We start from the raw sequence: 19,202 nt of genomic DNA, 5'->3' as shown, positions 1-19,202 counted from the left end.
ACACATACTAAAGACTGTTTATATAGGCATTGTTTAAGTTCTTTGTAGCAATCTGGTACTGGTGCTCATATATCCTGTCCCTAAGATGCGTTTCCGTCCTACCTATGTAGTAAGCTGGACAAGATTTACAAATTGCCAAATAAATCACTCCTGATGTTTGACAATTACCTTTTTCAAAAAACACTTTGGACCTCAAAGTGTTTTGTAAAGTTAGTGTGTTCTTAACTTGAATATATTTGCATTTTGCACAAGCACTACATTTTGTCGTACCAACATTTCCTACTGCCTCACATTTTTTAGTAAGTTTAAAAACTCCTTTAAGGTTAATCCCCGTTTTATATACAAAAGTAGGTTCCTAACCTACCACTGATAATACTTTAGGGTTGTTCTTCAGAATAGACCAATTATTTTCAAAAATCTTTTTCACTTGTTTAACCTGTCCACTGAATGGGATGACAATAGCCCTATGAAACTGTTTTTCTTCTTCAAAGGTTTCTCTTACATGTAGTGAATTACCTAACAATGGTTTAAATTTAACACCTCACTCTAATTCAAGTTAAGAACACACTAACTTTGCAAAACATTTTGAGGTCTAAAGTGTTTTTTTTTTTTTTGAAAAAGGTAATTGTCAAACATCAGAAGTGATTTATTTGGCAATTTGTAAATCCTGTTCAGCTTACTACATAGGTAAGACGGAGAGGCATCTTAGGGACAGAATATATATGAGCACCAGTACCACATTGCTACAAAGAACTTAAACAATGCCTTATATAAACACTCTATAGTATGTGTAAACTTTGTTCAGTTTTTATTTGGCATTGTGCAGCGAGTTATGTGGTGGGGGGGTGATTATAGGAACTACATAGAGGAAAGAGAGACTAAGTGGCGAATAAAATTAGCAGCAACATATGCACCAGGTCTTAATGAAATGGAGGTCTATATTAAATTCTCAAAAGCCGACAATGTCGAATCTGACATTGTCGACATGAGAATAGCGAAACTGCAGAACATCGAACAAGTAAACAGAAATCTCTGTAAGGGGAGATTTCCGTTTACTTCAATGTAGTGCGGTCTTGGAGTTGGTATATTTAAGTAGCGGGGGGTGTGGGGGGTGCTGCCTACACCATTTAGTTTTTTTTTTTGTTGTTGTTTTTATTTTTTTTTTCTTCTGAACATTCGATGTTTTAACAGTTCAATCACTAAAGATCGACCTTTAGTGATTTAAACTGTTAAATATTCAATGTTCTAATCTAGACCCATGAAATGCCATCCCTAAAACCTATACTAGTGAGTAAAGCTATTTCTTTGGTTTTACTTAGGGCATTGTTCATATAAACAGTGGGGGGAATTTTATGTCAAAACATATTAAAATGTTTATAAAGTTCAACATTTAACATGTTTTAAAGTTTATTTTTATTTAATGTGTATGTAATATAAAACGTTTTTTAATTAGAGTTGTTTTTAACTAAATGCTGTACAGTTTTCACCATTGGTATATATTATTTGGGAGATTTATAGTACTGTTACCTTTACATGAGTGAGCATGGTGGTGGCATCACACATTTTAAACAGAAGAGTTGGCTCACTACTAGTGATTCCTGCTGCTGACAGCTTTTGCTCTGGGACATTTTTCTTTGGTGTAATACAGACACGGTGGTTACTTTTGGTCATTTCAAATTTGTTGCATATTTCTGTGTGAATGGGATGCTCTGAAATAGTGTTAGCATAGCTCTCCTTTACATTTTTCTCCTTCCGCTGGGACATTTCACTGTAGAAGTTCAAGGGATAGTACATTATCTTATCATTTGCTAATATATATATATATATATATATATATATATATATATATATATATATATATATATGTGTGTGTGTGTGTGTGTGTGTGTGTGTGTGTGTGTGTGTGTATTTATTTATTTACTTTTCTTTTATAGAGTTTTTGTAACAATGATATCATACAGTATGTGATAAATAAAGGATAAATCTCTTTAAAAAATAAATAAGATCTCCATCATGTTGGGAGACTTTAACTATCCTTCAGTTGATGGGAGTACCTACACCTCTAACATATCATATCCTCAGAAGTTTTTATATCTAAAAACTAAAAACTCAAATTCAGGGGTGTAGTTAGTCAAGCAAAAAAAATAAATGTCCACTTGTACTTGAGTACATGAGGTCTAAAAAAATGTTCTGTGTTAAACTGTGGCAAATTGCTTGTTACAAGTGTAACAAGCAGCTTTCTACACCTAACAAGGAGTGCTGGCGCTGACTGAAAAATGCATTATTAACACTAATTTCTGGATATTATCAATTAACTAAACCACACAAAGAGTGCTGCAGCACTTCTGAAAAAGCATTATAGGTTCTTAGGTTCATAGGTATTTACTAGGCTAATGACAACAAGGGCCTTTTTAAGCTAAGCTATGCATCTCAAATCTCTAATAAGTTCTGGTACCCGAGATAAGTGTAAGCAGGGGTTTGGGAGATTACCAATATTCAGAATCTGAGTGCCTGTAATGAAGATCTGACCACTGACATTTTGTGTCCAGAGTGACTGCCTCTTTGCCCTACCCCAGTTATTCCTCTACTCAAAGGACAAAATTGTTGCTAGCCCAACTAAAAGATTCAATATTCTAGATTTAGACTTATAAATGTAGCATCATCCAGTAGTATCTCTCTTTCTCTCTTGCTGATTAAGTCTGATCATAAACTGGTAAGATTTTCCCTCAAACTGTCTAAAGCCCCTAAAATCAATATATCAGAATTCAAAGACTTCAAGCACACAGATCTCCTCAAATTCTAGCATGAAGTTTCAAAGTTCACTTATTAAAGCATCATGCTAGACATTACATCAGCTTATAGGTTCGCAAAGGAGTTGTATACCCAAATAAATAAATGATGAAATTGACAATCATAACCAGATTTAACTATAATGGGAAACTGAATAGCAAACCACCCTAGTTGTCCAACGACATAAATAAAATCTACAATAAAAGGACAAAAGCTCATTAGATTATATAGCAGATCTGAAAAAAAACACTTAGGCAAGGAATATATTAGGACTTTGATGAAGAATTAAAAACAAGACTATTAGATTTATTAAGGCAGTCTATGAACTCTGGTTAGTATCTGAAGCAAGGACAACTGCAAATTCTTCTTTAGTTATATTAGAAAGCTAAGAAACAATACCGATCAGTGCACAAAACTCATACTAAATGACACATCCTGTTAGAACCTGTTGGACATTGCCAATATAGCAACAAAATAAATGTATTGCACATTTTACTCCTGAGACATCTAGTCAATATCCTACAGTCCCCATATCTCTCACCACCACCACTCTCATCATCATCACAAAAAGAACATGTACTAAGAATGCTTCCTTCATGGGACCAAATAGCATAATGGAGTGCTTGATAAATGGTATTACATATGACCTGATAGAACCTCTCAGTAACCATTTAACCTGAACCTTATGATAGGCACAGATCCAGACATATGGTACACAGCACTGCTGACACCACTCTACAAAGCTGGCTCCTCTACCAATCCCAGAAATGATAGGCCCATCAGCTTGATGAATCTTATTTGTAAGACCATGGACTTGATAAACCTTGGCATTAAATATTTCATTAGGCTAGAAAGACAGCAATTTAGTTTTATAAATAACGGATCCTCTTTATTGAATCTGGTAAACTTCTTCAGAAAGGCAACACAGGCTGTAGACAGTGATCACACTGTATAAACAACTTACCTTGATGTGTCTAAGGCATTTGACGCTATCCCCCATGCTGACATAAATAATAAAGTACACATGTCACAAATAGTTCCCTGTGTGCTATGATGGAGAGCAAATTGACTAAAAGACAGAACTTGCATAGTGCAGCGACATCAGAGCACATGAAGGTGACCAGAGGTGTTCTACAGGACACAGTGCTGGAACTGTTTTTGTTTGGTATTTATTTGTCTGGCCTACAGACTAACAAACAATACCTATGTCGAGACAAGTTTGCAGATGATTGCAAACTGGGAATCATTGTCAACCCCCCTTCTGATATTCAAATCCTCCAGCAGGAAATCACAATTAAAAAAATCTGGTATATTGAAAAAGAGCTTAAATTAAATGTTAAGAAGCAACATTGTTATATTTGGCAGATAAACTATCCCCCAGTGTTTAACACTGACAATACTCCACTTAAAAAAATGTGGTTAAACACCTAAAAACCTGAGTTGATAATTCTCATGCCTTTGATCACCATATAGCAATGTTTTTTAGGACTCCCTTCTACTTGGCACAGTTGAACACCTAAATGAGTTATTGTCACCCTTCATTTAGTACTGACCAGATCAATTATAGCATACAATGTCCCTTTGGGATGTACCTCACCAGGTATATCAAACAATGTGAAAAATACTAGACATTCCTAACAAAAAGGCTCACAAGCTTAAAACCACTAAGCTACCAGAAAAGACTAGAAACACTGTACCTCTTTTCTGTGTCTTATAGGCTCTCAGAGAAGACCTCTGACTTGCTTTCTGATCAGTCAGAGACCCAGAAGTCCAGGATGTCTTGTACCCTCACAAATCAAACAGTCCCAGAAATACAAGGACCAATGATGTAAACCTGCTTCAGCAGATCAATAAAACTAGGTTAAGAGACAGATTCTTCCTTAACATTTCTTTGTCCTCTGGAATAGGCTTCCTATCTTCCTTCAAATGATACCTGAACATTTGAATGAGAATTAATAAATTCATCCTGGGCTTGACTGCCGTGGCCCTCCTTTAAGGGGGGGGGGGGCAGTCTATAGGGGAAACTGGTTAGGCATAAAGGTTGCAAGGATTTACTTTGATCATAGGATAAAAAACAGTTTAACAACAATTTTATCAAAAAGTCTGAGCAGTAAAATAAAAATAAACACAAAAAACAATGGCAGTAAAAAAGGCACATCCACCATTGTGGGTAACCTGCTATGCAGTAAAAGCAAATGCCTAAAATGTTTCAAACCACTGAATCTAGGTAATGCATAAGTCTAAATGCAGTTTTAAAAACAGTTTGCTGTGAAGAAAACTAATTTTCTTGCAAAGCTCCATGCAACCACATACAAGAAAAGGCCAAACATAAGTCCAAAATATCACACAGCACCAAGTCCATAATTAAAACGTGAACCGCTGCATATCAGTCAAAAGCAGATGGCAAAAACACCCTCCAATACAAGCCTAGTGGTTTCAGGTATTTACATCTCCAAGGCAATGAACTGAAAGATCGCAAAGTGAAATATTTGCAGGCACTGCGCTGATAGACCACATACAGGGCAGACATACATATGTTGGAAGAATGCCAAAGCATACATGAAAAAGCAGCCAAGTTAGGCAAATGTGAAAATAGCAAGTTAATATTTACAATAATAAAATCAAGATGATAATACATTAGATTTAGCTTTCAGCAATGCACTTGGTGCCATGCAAACATTCATGATAATATGTGAAAAGGTTATTGTTTCCTTAGGGGGTGCTAAAACTAATGGGTATTTTATTTATGTAATCCATCAGCTATAGATAGCCTTCCATAAAGCTTCTTGGTGTAAGCAGCTTTTATATAATGCCTATTCATTCATTTATTTTGATAATATATATTCTTAATGCCAATATACATATAAATACCCCATGCCAATAATTAGTCGTATATAACATTTGTCATAAGAGCAAGGCTGATGAGATACTAAAGAACACAGTATTGAAAGTAGTTCTGCTTTAAGCTTCCATGAGTAAGTGTTTAAAAGAAAAGGAAAAAATATGTTTTTTGTTTCAAATGATGTGTGTACTGAAGTAAACATGGCAATGAAGTAAAACAACTTACCCAAGTAGGAAAAAATAGCAGATATTTAATTTAATAAAGACCAGTTACACAGCATAGGTTTTACATTTAGTCTTCTTCAGTGAAAGTTGCACTTTAATTTGCATAAGTGAAAACATGCTTTATCCACATTCTTTTATTAAATAAATGAACAGTTGTTTGCAGCTGTTTAATACTGTCATTTTATTTATTTTATTTTAATTATCACTCTTTTCCAGTCAGTCCACAACTGTCAAGGGGTAGATGAAGCAAGCAGTATGGAAATAATCAGTAAAGACCAGAAACAGCCGCAGCGCACTCAGGAATATGGCAGCTGAGATAGGATATAAAAAAGTATTCGGATTGCAGGCACTGAAACACTGAATGCATAAATATAGTAAAGAAGGATGTGGTGATCATTACTAAACAGGAATGGTACCTCAAGGTAATTATATCTGACAATTTCAATGAGGTACCAAATGTATGAAGGAAATAGGTAGCCTCTATGTGGGAACAATAACTGAGGAGGCAAGCAAAAACAAACCTACGGGCAGGTTTCATAAACAGGTTAAGTGTGGTATAATCAGTGTGTGTCACTTCCACAGATAAGCACAATGCCATACTGATGGCAGAGGTACCATATATTTCAAAGAGCATAGCACAGATTGATGTAACAGATTTATACCAATGTTTACTATAACACTGTGTAAGGCAGAGTAGAATGTACATAAGCTTTTCCCTGTGCTAGCATGACCTTATCTCAAATTCTTATATGACAAATCCCAGGGCCCTTGAGCCAGCTGCCTGTATAATACCATAGCATAAATCTAAGCACTGAGACTTCAAGTGCCACACAGTATTTTGGTGTATCATTCATGAGTGCATTTGGGCACATGAGCAGTAGAGGGGATACTTCATCTCCAGTGCTTTGTCAGTACCTGCTAACCCAACACATTTTACATGCTATTCAGCTATGCCAGGTATACACTCCCATAGTGATGGAGTGGCATATTACTGTCATGAAAATAAGCACATGGATAGCATACCTATGAATCACTATGGTATGTCACATGTTCGCATTGGATACCAGAGTAAATTAGTATAGAAATAACTGCTCTACACAAAGGCTCTGGGTTAGCAGAGCAGTGTCTTTAAGTAATAATTGGTGGATTGGCTATTGTGTGAGTGGGGAGAGGCATTGCCCCAGAGCAATGTGCATATGTTGACACCCAGCTTGCAGTCATTGATGAATACAGTTAGACATTGGTCAAGGTTTGTGGTATGGATGTCAGGAAAGTATATATCAAAAAGGTGGGGTCCTGCTACTGAACCTTGTGGTGCTCCATTGGTTATTTTATTAACTTTTTTACTTTTTGAAGTGGCACTTGCCACCTTAATTGTATGAGTTCTATCCTTCAACCAGTTTGCCACTCATCTTACCACATGAGGGTCCACCTTTAGCTGCTTTAGCTTGTATGCAATGTCAGGACAGAATATGTTGAAAACATTGACCAGATCTAGATACGCTGTATGGATTGAGTGGCCACTGTCCACTATCTTTGCAACCTTTACATAGAAGTTGACCTAGTTAAGTAGACATGATCTACCCATGACAAAATGAAAGTCTTGTGAAATGTTTTATACTGCAGTTTAAAAAGTCAGATATGATGCATTTCATTGACTTGGCCTTGACCATATGGCAAAGACAAACCAGGAACAATATGCTATGGGGGAATTTAATAAAGTCTACACGGTCTTTTTATTGTGTAGGCAATGTGGCATGTAGCTTACATGAAAGTAAGCCAGTCTGCATGCAAATCATCTCAAAAGCAGGTGAATCTCATGCAAATGAAGGAGGTAGAGTGATCCAGCAAGCAGATAAGCAGCCCTGCAGACTCCATGTTGGTGTCCATAGTGTACATGGAAAAATTCCATTTACAGGATTTTAGACAGAACACAGGGGCTGTAAAAACATATGTAGAGGGACAGAAATGGCATAGCACATATTGATATCCACAAAACTATCCACCATGTGTCCAAAAATGTAAGGGAAATAAGTTAAAATATATATATTTTTTTAATGATCTAGGTATGTTCGCACAGTGCACCACAGTGTGCAAACATGCTGTTATGAAAAAAAAAGAGTGGAAAAACTACATTTAATAGTATGTGATAGAAATGTATTATAGGACCCTGCATGGACTATCTACAATGGTGGAATGGTGCTATTGCTAACAAGGTAGGGCCTGGAACCATGGAGTTTCCAGGTTGCATGCATGGATCCCTATGCAAATGAGGTGGAGTTACTGAATAGCACAAATGGGTATCTGTGTCTGCATATCCCTTACATGTAGGCACAGAACCATGTTGGCATCTACAGAAGAGGTAGCTGACATCAAGAAGGGGTGTGTCTGAGGACTTGTAAGCTCATTGGAGCTCAGCTGCTTCTGTATGCACTGTGTGCCACTGTTCTCAGCAGGGTGGTGTGTACACTGACTGCTAAGCTTTATTTACCTTCTGAGCATGTGTTTCCGTGTGTTTGCACAGTGCACTGCCATGCTGAGTGCGACCTTTCAAGGAGGTGTGTACAGTGACCGCTAAGCTTTGTTTACCTTTGCGGCACTTGCTTCCAAGTGTTTGCTCAGTGCACAGCTATGCTGAGTGTATCTAAAAGCCAATGATATATTAATTACTGAAGACCCTTGTTTCACTTAAACTAGAGCCATTAAATCTTCTTAATGATGTACTTGACAGGTAAATGCATCATAGATAGCCAATCACACAGTCAGCACCTACAGTAGAGCACTATATGGTATGCATACACCTTGCACTCTGATTTTTCACCCATACTCTGCACCATTAAAGTACAGACTTAAGAATGTTAAGTGAAAGAATGCTAGGGGCTGCTGCCGGTCTGCTACATTTGTATGTGCTAGATGCCAAAGTCAATGCTGCTGCTGCTGTTGACAATAGGCCTAAGTAGAGAAGGAGAAGAGTGTTCAGGCCCAGTGTAACCTTTTGGGAGCTACATGAGCTGGAGATTGTAGGGTGCTATGGGATGGACAGGGACATACTACAAGAACTCACTGGGCTCTTACGCACTCAACTCAGATCCAGAGCCAATAGAGGGGAACCCATTCCAGTAGAGACAAAGATATGTGTAGTCCTTAGGATAATAACCACAGGTACCCTCCAAAGACCAACTGGGGACATGATGCTGGTCTCACAGGCATCAGCATCCAGGGTACTCCACCAGTTCTGGGATGCCATACTACCACATGTCAGTGAGCACATTTATTTTCCCCTCACCCCTGAGATGAGGGCCAGCAATATGCAACACTTCTACTATGTAGCACACTACCCTGAGGTATTGGGTGCCATAGATTGCACTCATGTACACATCAATGCACCACCAGGTGAGTAGGATAGAATCTATGCCAACCGCAAGAGGTACCACTCCATCAACTGCCAGGTCATGTGCAATGCCCAGGGCATTATCATGAATGTGTGTGCTGGCAACCCTGGCAGTTATCTCGACTCCCATATCTGGGACGCATCACAGCTGTACCAGATGTTTGCTAGGGGGACATCCCACATGGCCATTTACTGGGGGATGCTGGCTATGCACTGGAACTGTGGATGATGACAACCAGCAGAAATGCACACACACACCCATGGAAGAATGCCAGAATGAGGCACACGCACAAATTAGAACATCATAGAGCATGTGTTTGGGCTGCTAAAGTCATGGTTCTGGTGCTTCAATATATCTGGTGGAGCCCAGCAGGACTCTCCAGCCACATGTGCACATATGTTCACAGTATGAGCCATGCTACACAACATGGTCATGCAGAAACAGCTGCAGCAGGATCAGCAATGGTAAGTGATACACAGCCCCCCCCACCAGTGCCTAGGTCACCACAGCCACATTCACAAGAGGTCTCGGAGGAGGAGTCTCCTGACGATATCCCTGTAGGCAGATGTAGGCATGCCCAGTACACCCTGGCATTGGCTAAGAGACAACACATAGTACAGTCACTGACAACCTAGGGCCCTGGGGACTGACACCTTACTCCTCCTCGCATGCATATAGTAAATGTGTTGATGCCAGGCAACCCACAAAACCTGTACCTATCCATGTATTGGTTCTGTACAGCTTGCATCACACAGAGTAGGACCTGAACTACAGGTCTCTCAACTGCTGCATTCGCAAGGTAAGTCTCTAAGCTACACATTAATTGTAAGGATTACCATAATATATCATATGCATGGATCTGCTGCTGTTATGCAAGGAAATATAGTGGACTAATTGTACAGATGTAACATCCACATGGGACTACAGATATCCAGTCCAATAGTATGTGTTCCTTAATAGTCACAAGGCCTCATGGTTGGAATATTCACTACATCAGTCAAGGGAGATGTTATCCAGTGGGCTCACATGATATTTGGACTACTGTATATCCCAGCAGATCATGTGCCATTGCTTCCTCACCCCCAACACAGCAGTGTACCCATACAACTGCTTTAACAGAAAATCACCTATGGTATATCAGTGGACCAGGCAATATCAGGGCTGTAACATAGATATTGCTCACACATTGTATGTCTCTCCTCATGCAGGATAACAATGTACATATTTATGCTGTTGATTGTGTGATGAATAACTCCTCTCTGTCTGATGACCTGAGTAGCTCAGTGGACTAGGGAAGCTAGCATGGTGATGGCGCTGATGGTTTTAATCAATAATTACTCACATATTTTGCATGTGAGGTAGTACTATGTTGGTGTTTTCTCAGACTGTCATACCTCTTACTGCAAGAAATCTGGACAAAGCCAGTAAGACTGGGGGGACAAAGGTCCAAACATAGGGACAGATTTCAAATATTGTCCCCATATACCTAGAAACTCACTGGAAGTAAAGGTGTTGCATTAATACATATATTCTGAAGGATATAACATCTGACACAAAAATGTTTGTCTGTAAGTAGTATACTGTAGTGACGTCAATACTCAGTATTTCACCAGAAGACCACACATGTATGAGGAACACACCAAACTTATGAGGCAAAACCCTGGATATTCTGTGGAAATCAGGACAGTTGAAAGGTATGCAGACTGTCAGTATGTTGGTGGTGTAACATTACCAACTGCAGTCACAGATTAAGTACAGCACACAGCTGGGGAATGCTGTGGGCAATTTGATTGATATGCAGTACTGCAGATGCAGATGTTAATGTCCGTAACATACAAAATCCAGGACTGGAGTAAAAGTAGGTGTGGATTGGAGTCCCTTTTTTAGTACTGACAGTCCAACTGGGCATGCCCATACACTTAGTTAAAATGAGCACAATCCTGTTGCCCCTTCATCAAAATGATCTGTTATGTATAAACATCTATACATACAGGTATACTTATACATATTCATCTGTCACTATCTCTCTGTCCCATGCATAGTATATCTACAACTATGTAGTGTCAAATAGATATGTATAAATACACACACACACATATATATATATATATATATATATATATTAAAATGATACATACACCCCCCCATATATCTACATAACACATATACATATCATACACACATGCAGCTACAATTATATATACATCCCTGCTATATACAGCAATATGTGTATGGATGTCTGTATAGTCCGACATACCATAATAATGGTGAGTAAATCTCCACTATCACACAGCCATACTTTTGCTCAAAGGATCCAAGCTAAGGGGGCAGCAGTACAAATTCCACTTACCCAGAGACCCCTGTGCCTGCTGGATGTCACCACATAGACAGACACAGGTGAGCAGGTGCTGTAATGTATAATATTGTCAATGCATGTATGGGCAGGGCAACTTGTCCCTGCCCACTGGTATGCCTATGTAACTGCAAGCAGCCCCATATGGCCATACTAGTAACTGTATACACATAGCTAAGATAATTACAGTTATCCCACTGCTAGGAAACTAGATGCAGATAACAGTATGAAGCAATATCGCACTGCAGGCCACAGATGCTGGTCAACACAGGCCTAGTTTGTGTAATGCACAAGTACTGTACCTGCAATCACACATACAACAGACTTAAAGTGAGGCATGTGCGATACGTACTGTGATCTGTAGTGTATAAGACTAGATAAATAGGAGTTCTGATCTAACTCCAGCCCACTTGGTGCATAAGTGTGTCATTGTATGTGTGTGTGTATCCTCCTGCAAATAAATGACCAAGCCGTCATGGGCTATCCACCTGCAATAGTTATGCACACTTTGGCCCTGTAACGTCCTGTAGGCTTCCACACTGACCTCTTCTACAAGGCCTGATGATGTCAGCCACCTTAAGATTACCAGTTGACACTGTACTATCATATGTAATCCGTGGCACATGCAAGAAGTACTGCGATCTATAGTATATAAGAATACATAGGTAAGGGTTATAATCTCACTCCAGCCCACTTGGTGCAGGCATGTGTGTGTATATATCCATATAGCAAAATGTTTTTAGCATAGACATATGTAGGGTTTTGCAGTGTTTTATTTGTAGCGGGTGATGTGTGACCCCCCCCAAAGGACTAACCACAACAAGGCCTGCGTATGTCATCAAGCATAATATGTCCTAAAATTATAGTACTAGTAGACATGAGCTGTGTTGCATGTACCATATACTGTGATCTGTAGTATGTGCCATTACACAGGTAAGTGTGCACACCTACATACAGCCAACCTGCAATACATGTGTGCCTTGGTGGGTCCTGTATGCACTGATTGGAACTGGTGCTAGCCTCAATGTTGCCATGTGTTTGTGTGAGCATGTTAGAGCATTTTACAACATGTTATGGAACCATGGGACGTGCGGAATGAACACAGAAACTACTGTAGCCTTCGAATGTCACTGGTTGAAAAGATGTGGATGCATTCATTGTTGTACAACCAATACCGACAGGATTGGGATGTACATCCCAGATGGTTACTGGTATATTGAATGTGGCAGTCATCACAGCTATCACTGTATGCAATAGCACCCTTGCCATGTCACTACACAGGCATATCGTACAACTGTGTAGAAGCCACACAGTTGCCAAGCTACACCAATACACATTGTAGAAAACATGTTCTATGAAGTCATTTTCAGGACCGTACGTGTGTGGTCTGTCTCCGAAATTCTTTGGAGGGGATGTATATGGCTCTATACAGGGAGGTGTCAGTTCCCACTGTGTACCTCCCATGTACTCATGACCGGACTAACACATGTGTCACCTGTGCTGTACATCAACAACATCAGTCAGTGTAGTATGCATAGAACATGCTGGTGAGACAGGTATGTAACACAGGCAGTACACCCTACATGAAACAGGCCCTCATGCATGTCACGCACATATCTGCTGTGACACACATCATATGCAGGTTACACACTGGGATGCAGAACACAACAATCATAACTGTTGCCGGGCAACTGTTGATACTGGACACAGGATATATGTAGATGCGTTATGTCCATCAAAACCCAGGTAGACTTATGAAGGGAAGCAGATCTTATCATAGATTAGGGATGCATGAGTATGTTGAATGCCAACATTGTCTTTGTTAGCCTGTTATACACATATGAACCTGTGGAGCCATGCAGTTATAATGCTGTACCTTGCTGATGACATATGTCAGCTGTGCTGACATGCCATTCTGTGCTGCTTTATTCCCCCTCTGTATCCGTAGGTTATCCCAACAGACTCCTGTAACAGAAACAAAAACAGGCTTGTAACATACCTGTCATTGCGTAACTATACAGCCAGTTCAACAACATACAACATAAGGACCACATCAGGTACACAAATGTATGTGGTGTACATATGGCAAATGCCAGCATATCCCTCATTAACCACTACAAGTGGCATGGTGAATAACACTGCAGTACACAAGTACATGTTAATTAATATAGTCACCCTGTGCATCAGACCCATAGCTTAATTTCCCTGCATCGATGTCAAGGATGATAGGGATGTGGCACAGATATCATCACTTGCACAGCATGTTGTGTGGGGATGCAGGAAGCCTAAGCTGGCCCAAATAGCATGTGTGTGAGTCAGGGGGGACCATGTAAGATGGACCATGGAGAGGTGCTGTGTGTGTCTGTAGGTGTGTGAGTGCATGCATGTACACAGTCATGCTCAGTGCTAGCCCTATACATGGGTATGTTGGACAATGGCTCTGCCAGGAGTTGCACTGGCACATCCATGCCCAAGGTCAGAAGCAGTGCTAGTACCTGATAGTGACTGCTGTCTGCTGGGCCCTTGTCCCCACATGATCACTCAAGAGAACAAGCCCATGGCCTGCCATGTCATGGTGTGGACAGCACACTCCCCTTTGTAGCACTGGATGTACTGCCACTACAGTACTGTGAGTGTGTACGGCCATGTGGACTCTCAGCAGATGGTGTTGCTGACCTACATCCACAGGTCTGACACTCAACTCCAACCACACGTTCCAGCACAGACAATGTACAGTCTAAGACAGACACTGTCTCAGCCCACCATCTGTCCACTGCATCAATGAACTGATCCAGGGTGTCCCCAGTGCAGTGGAGGCTGTCACAGATGTCAGACCGTGTGGCATCCATAACCCTAAGCATACGCCTGGTGTTCTGTTCAGAATGTGCCTGTGCCTCCATGATGGCCCAAAGCATGTGCTGGGTGACCCGTGATGTGACACCTGCAACAGGTGGTGGATGGACAGAAGGCCTCTTTCAAGCATCCCTGTCAATCTGCTTGTGTGGGACCTCATCAGCTGTCTGGCTATGGCCAGTGTCTACATTCACTGGAGCCATAGTTGTCACACTTACCTGTTCAATGTCTCCACACTCTGACTCTCCAATATCTGTGGCCTCTAGGGATGGGATATGTGTGGGCATACAGTCTGTGTGCAGTGACAATGGGGGCAGAAGAGTGATGTCTACCTCTGGGACAGATTCAGCCCCCAACACCCCCACATGTGCCCCTCTGTGGCCACCATCATCACCAATGTCTGCAGAGGCACTGACATCAGGTTGTGTAGGGGACAGACTCCAATCCCCATGGTAAACTGGAATAAGAATGAAAAATGCAGTACATTAATACCTGCACTATTGTGTACGAAAAGCATCCAAGACTCATAACAATGAAGACCCAAAACTGGATTAGCATTCAAACAACTTCCTTCTCTGCCTTCATCCACAAAGTACTACCTCGGAACACAATTCAAATTCAACTCAGGACCTTTATAACCATCACTTGAAGTAAATGAAGTCAAACATGACCAGCAATATTTACCTTTTACTTACTCAGTATGACACTATAATTGAAAAAAACGACACATAAAACCCAGTACAACTCTCTTCACAATTATATGGAAATACACATTTCATTGTCTTATGTATTTGCCTTCAACCTGTTGTATTTTAAAAGGCATTTTATATTCTTTGCCTCAGTTAAACCAGGAGCCTTATCTGCTCTTACCTGTAACTGCCAAAGTGTATTTGTTTGTTGAACTACACTTCTGTGGCTACTTCTTCTCTAAAACTTAGGCACCTTTACCAGACTGGCATTGAAAAACATCCTATGCTGTTTACACACATAATTACATGTATATATAGGGCATTATTCTGGCCCTTAACAACACTAGACTATAATTGTTCCTTAACAAAACAAGTGTCATACTTACCAGGGGTAAGACACTGAAACATGCCTAATAACTGTAATTAGCAGTTACTATCTTTGTTTAAACCACCTGTCTTAATTACGAGTTGTGTGACATGGCAGGTTAATGCAGTGTGCTGTAGGTTTGATGGGCCTGGGTTCAAAACATAGCAAAGGTGCTTATTTTTACATGTCTCTTACAATGTTAAAAACACATATACTCATTATAGCTCTATTTAGCTGAGCTAAGCGAAGCTGTGTAATGTGGCACACTGTGCGGCTCCGCTCTAAAAAAATATAAAGAAAAGAAAAAAGAGGCGATAGGAAAGTGGTGAAATGTGGGCAAGCAGGGGGAAAACATACAGAAGGGCCTCACTGAGACAGATGCCACAGTGTCAGAGCCATGGGCTCAAGCTCAGTGCCAAAAAGTGCATTGGCATCCCCTTTGGTAAAAACTCTGTACCCATGAACTACCACATAAACGGCAGTCTACTTAACACCAAATGTGTGATAAGAGACCTTGGGACCCAGGTGGACAGTAGTCTCTCCTTTGATAAGCACATCACCACAGTAGTCAGGAAATCCTTCTACGTGGCACACCTCATCACAAATGGGTTCTCATCTGGGAAAAAAGAGATCATTGTTCCCCTCTACTCGACACTCATTAGACCCATTATAGAGCACAATGCCCCTTTTGGAATGTACCTCACAAGACATCTGCAGCATCTGGAAAGGCCACAGAAGTACCTCACAAAGAAGATTACTGGCCTCAAACAGATGCCCTACACTGACCGTCTCAAAAAACTCCAGCTTTACTCCGTAGCATATCGCCTATTCCAAGGTGATCTCTGCCTAACATATAAAACTATGTTAAACCCAGAGCTGTTGGACATGCTACACCTTAAGAAATCCCAATACCTCCGAGCTACACACTCTAGGGACCTAAACCGTGCCATCACAATAAACAGGACATGCTCGAAGGATAAATTCCTGTCCCAGAGTCTTCTCATACTCTGGCACAAGCTACCCACCTATGTCAAGTAAAGTTCCTCATTAGCACTCTTCAAGAAAAATCTTGATGAGTGGATGGGAAATAGGAAATACACTCTGGGAATGACTTCTGTGGTCTACTTGACAGGGCACAGGAAAACCAGGGAACCTTGTTGGGTAGGCTTACTTAGGCTCTTGGGCCGATAGTCTAGTACCTACCTATGAACCTATGAAAGGCAGGGTGGGATGTGCAAGAAGGGTGTAGGAAAGAACCATAGCTATCCATTTCTTGTAAAGCAGCAACTGTGCACTTTGACAGGTTTGCACATGGATTTGGATTCTCAAACTTCAGAGAGAGGGCAGCAGACAAGGGCAATGGGTGACACATGAGAGGGGTGAACACCTTTGACATGAAGGGTGTTGTGGAATCTGAGTCCCATGTGCCTTCAGACTGCAGCAACATGACTCACATCCCCAACCTTGGGACCATTGGCAGTGCTCCTTCACTACCCTGAGGGTGGCTGTGCTGGAGGCTGGGCACCAGGGTGATGCTGCACCACTAGGTCAGCCAGCATGCCCTCAATCTGGTGCAAGCATTGGTCATAGCCATGGTGGATTATCCTGTGTACCAAGACTGGTAGTTCATCATGGGTGATTACTCTCCCTCTGCCACAGCTCCCAGGAGGGGACTGGGCCCCTTTCCCTGGGGCAGTACTACCTGACACCGCAAGTGGTCCAGGGGCAGCAGATGGAGCACCACCGGTCTGGGTCACAGACATGCTGGGACCCAGTGCTAAGGCCAGTTGAGGGAAGGTAGGGGGATCAACCACAAGTGGCCTACCTTAACATGCTGTGGTACATGAGGTAAAGCAATAAGTTACAGTTAGTAACAGCCGAACCATTATTAGTATTAATAGAATGGAATATCATATTTATTAATCCAAATACATATTAATGTATATTATGTGCAACACAACATAATGTAACATAACAGTCAGTATGGCAACAGCATGCCAGTGTGAAGTAAGCCATAAGGCCAACAAAGCAGTTAGTTTAACAAAATATGTTAATATTAAATTATAATGAAACATAACAACACTCATCCACATTTTCCAAAATACCATTAGTTTAACAAAATATGTTAATATTAAATCATAATAATGCATAACAATAATCAACCACATTTTCCAAAATATAGTTAGTTTAACTAAATGTGTTAATAGGAAATCATAATAATATATTACAATAATGAATAAATGAAGATAAGGGGCAGGGAGAGAAAGAGAAAAACATTCCATTAGTGACATTGCAGATGATATTCCTGACAACACTAGTCATACATACTTCTATAGGTGTGCACTGACAGTTGTGATTACACTGCCTACAATTCTCCCATAGCTGTTGTAGCATGTACATTCCTCTTAAGCTGATAGCATGGGACAATAAGGAACAAGCACTAACAAATGCAGGTACAGAAATACTCAGAACGGTTTCACATAATGTGGACTTATATAACTACCAGGGTGTTCTGTAAATGGATTTAGTAATACTTTACATTCCAGGTAATAATTTATCTGGTAAACACGTGACAGACGGATTAGTCAGTTTTAATTACATTACGATAAATTGTGACACTTGAGAGACATGTTTGTGTACAGTAATTAAACTAGACAGCCGGCATGGCTTCATTGTCAGGCATGAGAGTAGAACCCACTAGCTGTGACTGCAGGGGACATCTGCAAATAATTAATAATTGACTGTAGTAGCATAGTACAAACATACAAGGGCTACAGCCATACTGAGATTGCACAGTTTTATTTCTGAATCAACAATGCTGATGAACACATTTTTGCTATTGAGTGTAACATTCTGTGTGATCTAACACAATATCTGCACATAATATGCGCTAACTCACCTATAACAGTTTTGTGTTCTTGGGGAGGGAGAATTTGTGAGCATCACATGACTGATACTGAAAATGTAGTGCTACATAGCACTAGATTTGAAACGAGGACTGTGTGTGGCAAATGTACAGTGTACAAGGAATTTAACAGACTGAGCTACTGAGACACTGCTGACTATGGGGTGACTGATACTTTCCTGGAGATCACCTGGAAACATACTATGCATTGTGGAAAACAAGTTGCAGGACTTTCCTCTAACATCTAGTACTGTTACAGTGTTATACTAGACTGCATTGACAATAGAACACACATGCATGGTATACACCCGTACTGCATATATTGCTACAGCTTTATTTCACTTTCAGCAATACTGGTGAACACATATTACTGTTATTGGTTTGAAATATCTGTGAAGTCCGCACACAATATCTTGCCATGGAGTGGGCTACCTCACCCATATACCTTTATTACCCTGAAGTCTATATAAGACAGAGCATTATGTGACCGGTATTGATCTAGAGACAACCTTAAACAGTACTATGAGTTAAGCAATAGAGTTTGCAGCCATTAGATTTGCATTCTGCAGCTATTACAGTGTTATACTTGACTGCAGCAACCTCACCTTACAGACACACTGCATACAGCTCTACTGCAATGGTTATGACAAGACAATTCTGATGTGCACCATTTTCCTTGCTATTATTGGTATTGTTGCTTATTTTTATTGAACTACAGTTATTATTCATTTATTGCACTGCAGCTCTAATTCCACATTTATTGCACTACAGACTTTATTGTATATAC

The sequence above is a fragment of the Protopterus annectens genome, chromosome 2.part0 (genome assembly GCF_019279795.1).
Source record: "Protopterus annectens isolate FY-2018-M chromosome 2.part0, PAN1.0, whole genome shotgun sequence".
NCBI classification, from domain to species: Eukaryota; Metazoa; Chordata; order Ceratodontiformes; family Protopteridae; genus Protopterus; species Protopterus annectens.
This window is presented reverse-complemented; position numbering follows the sequence as displayed.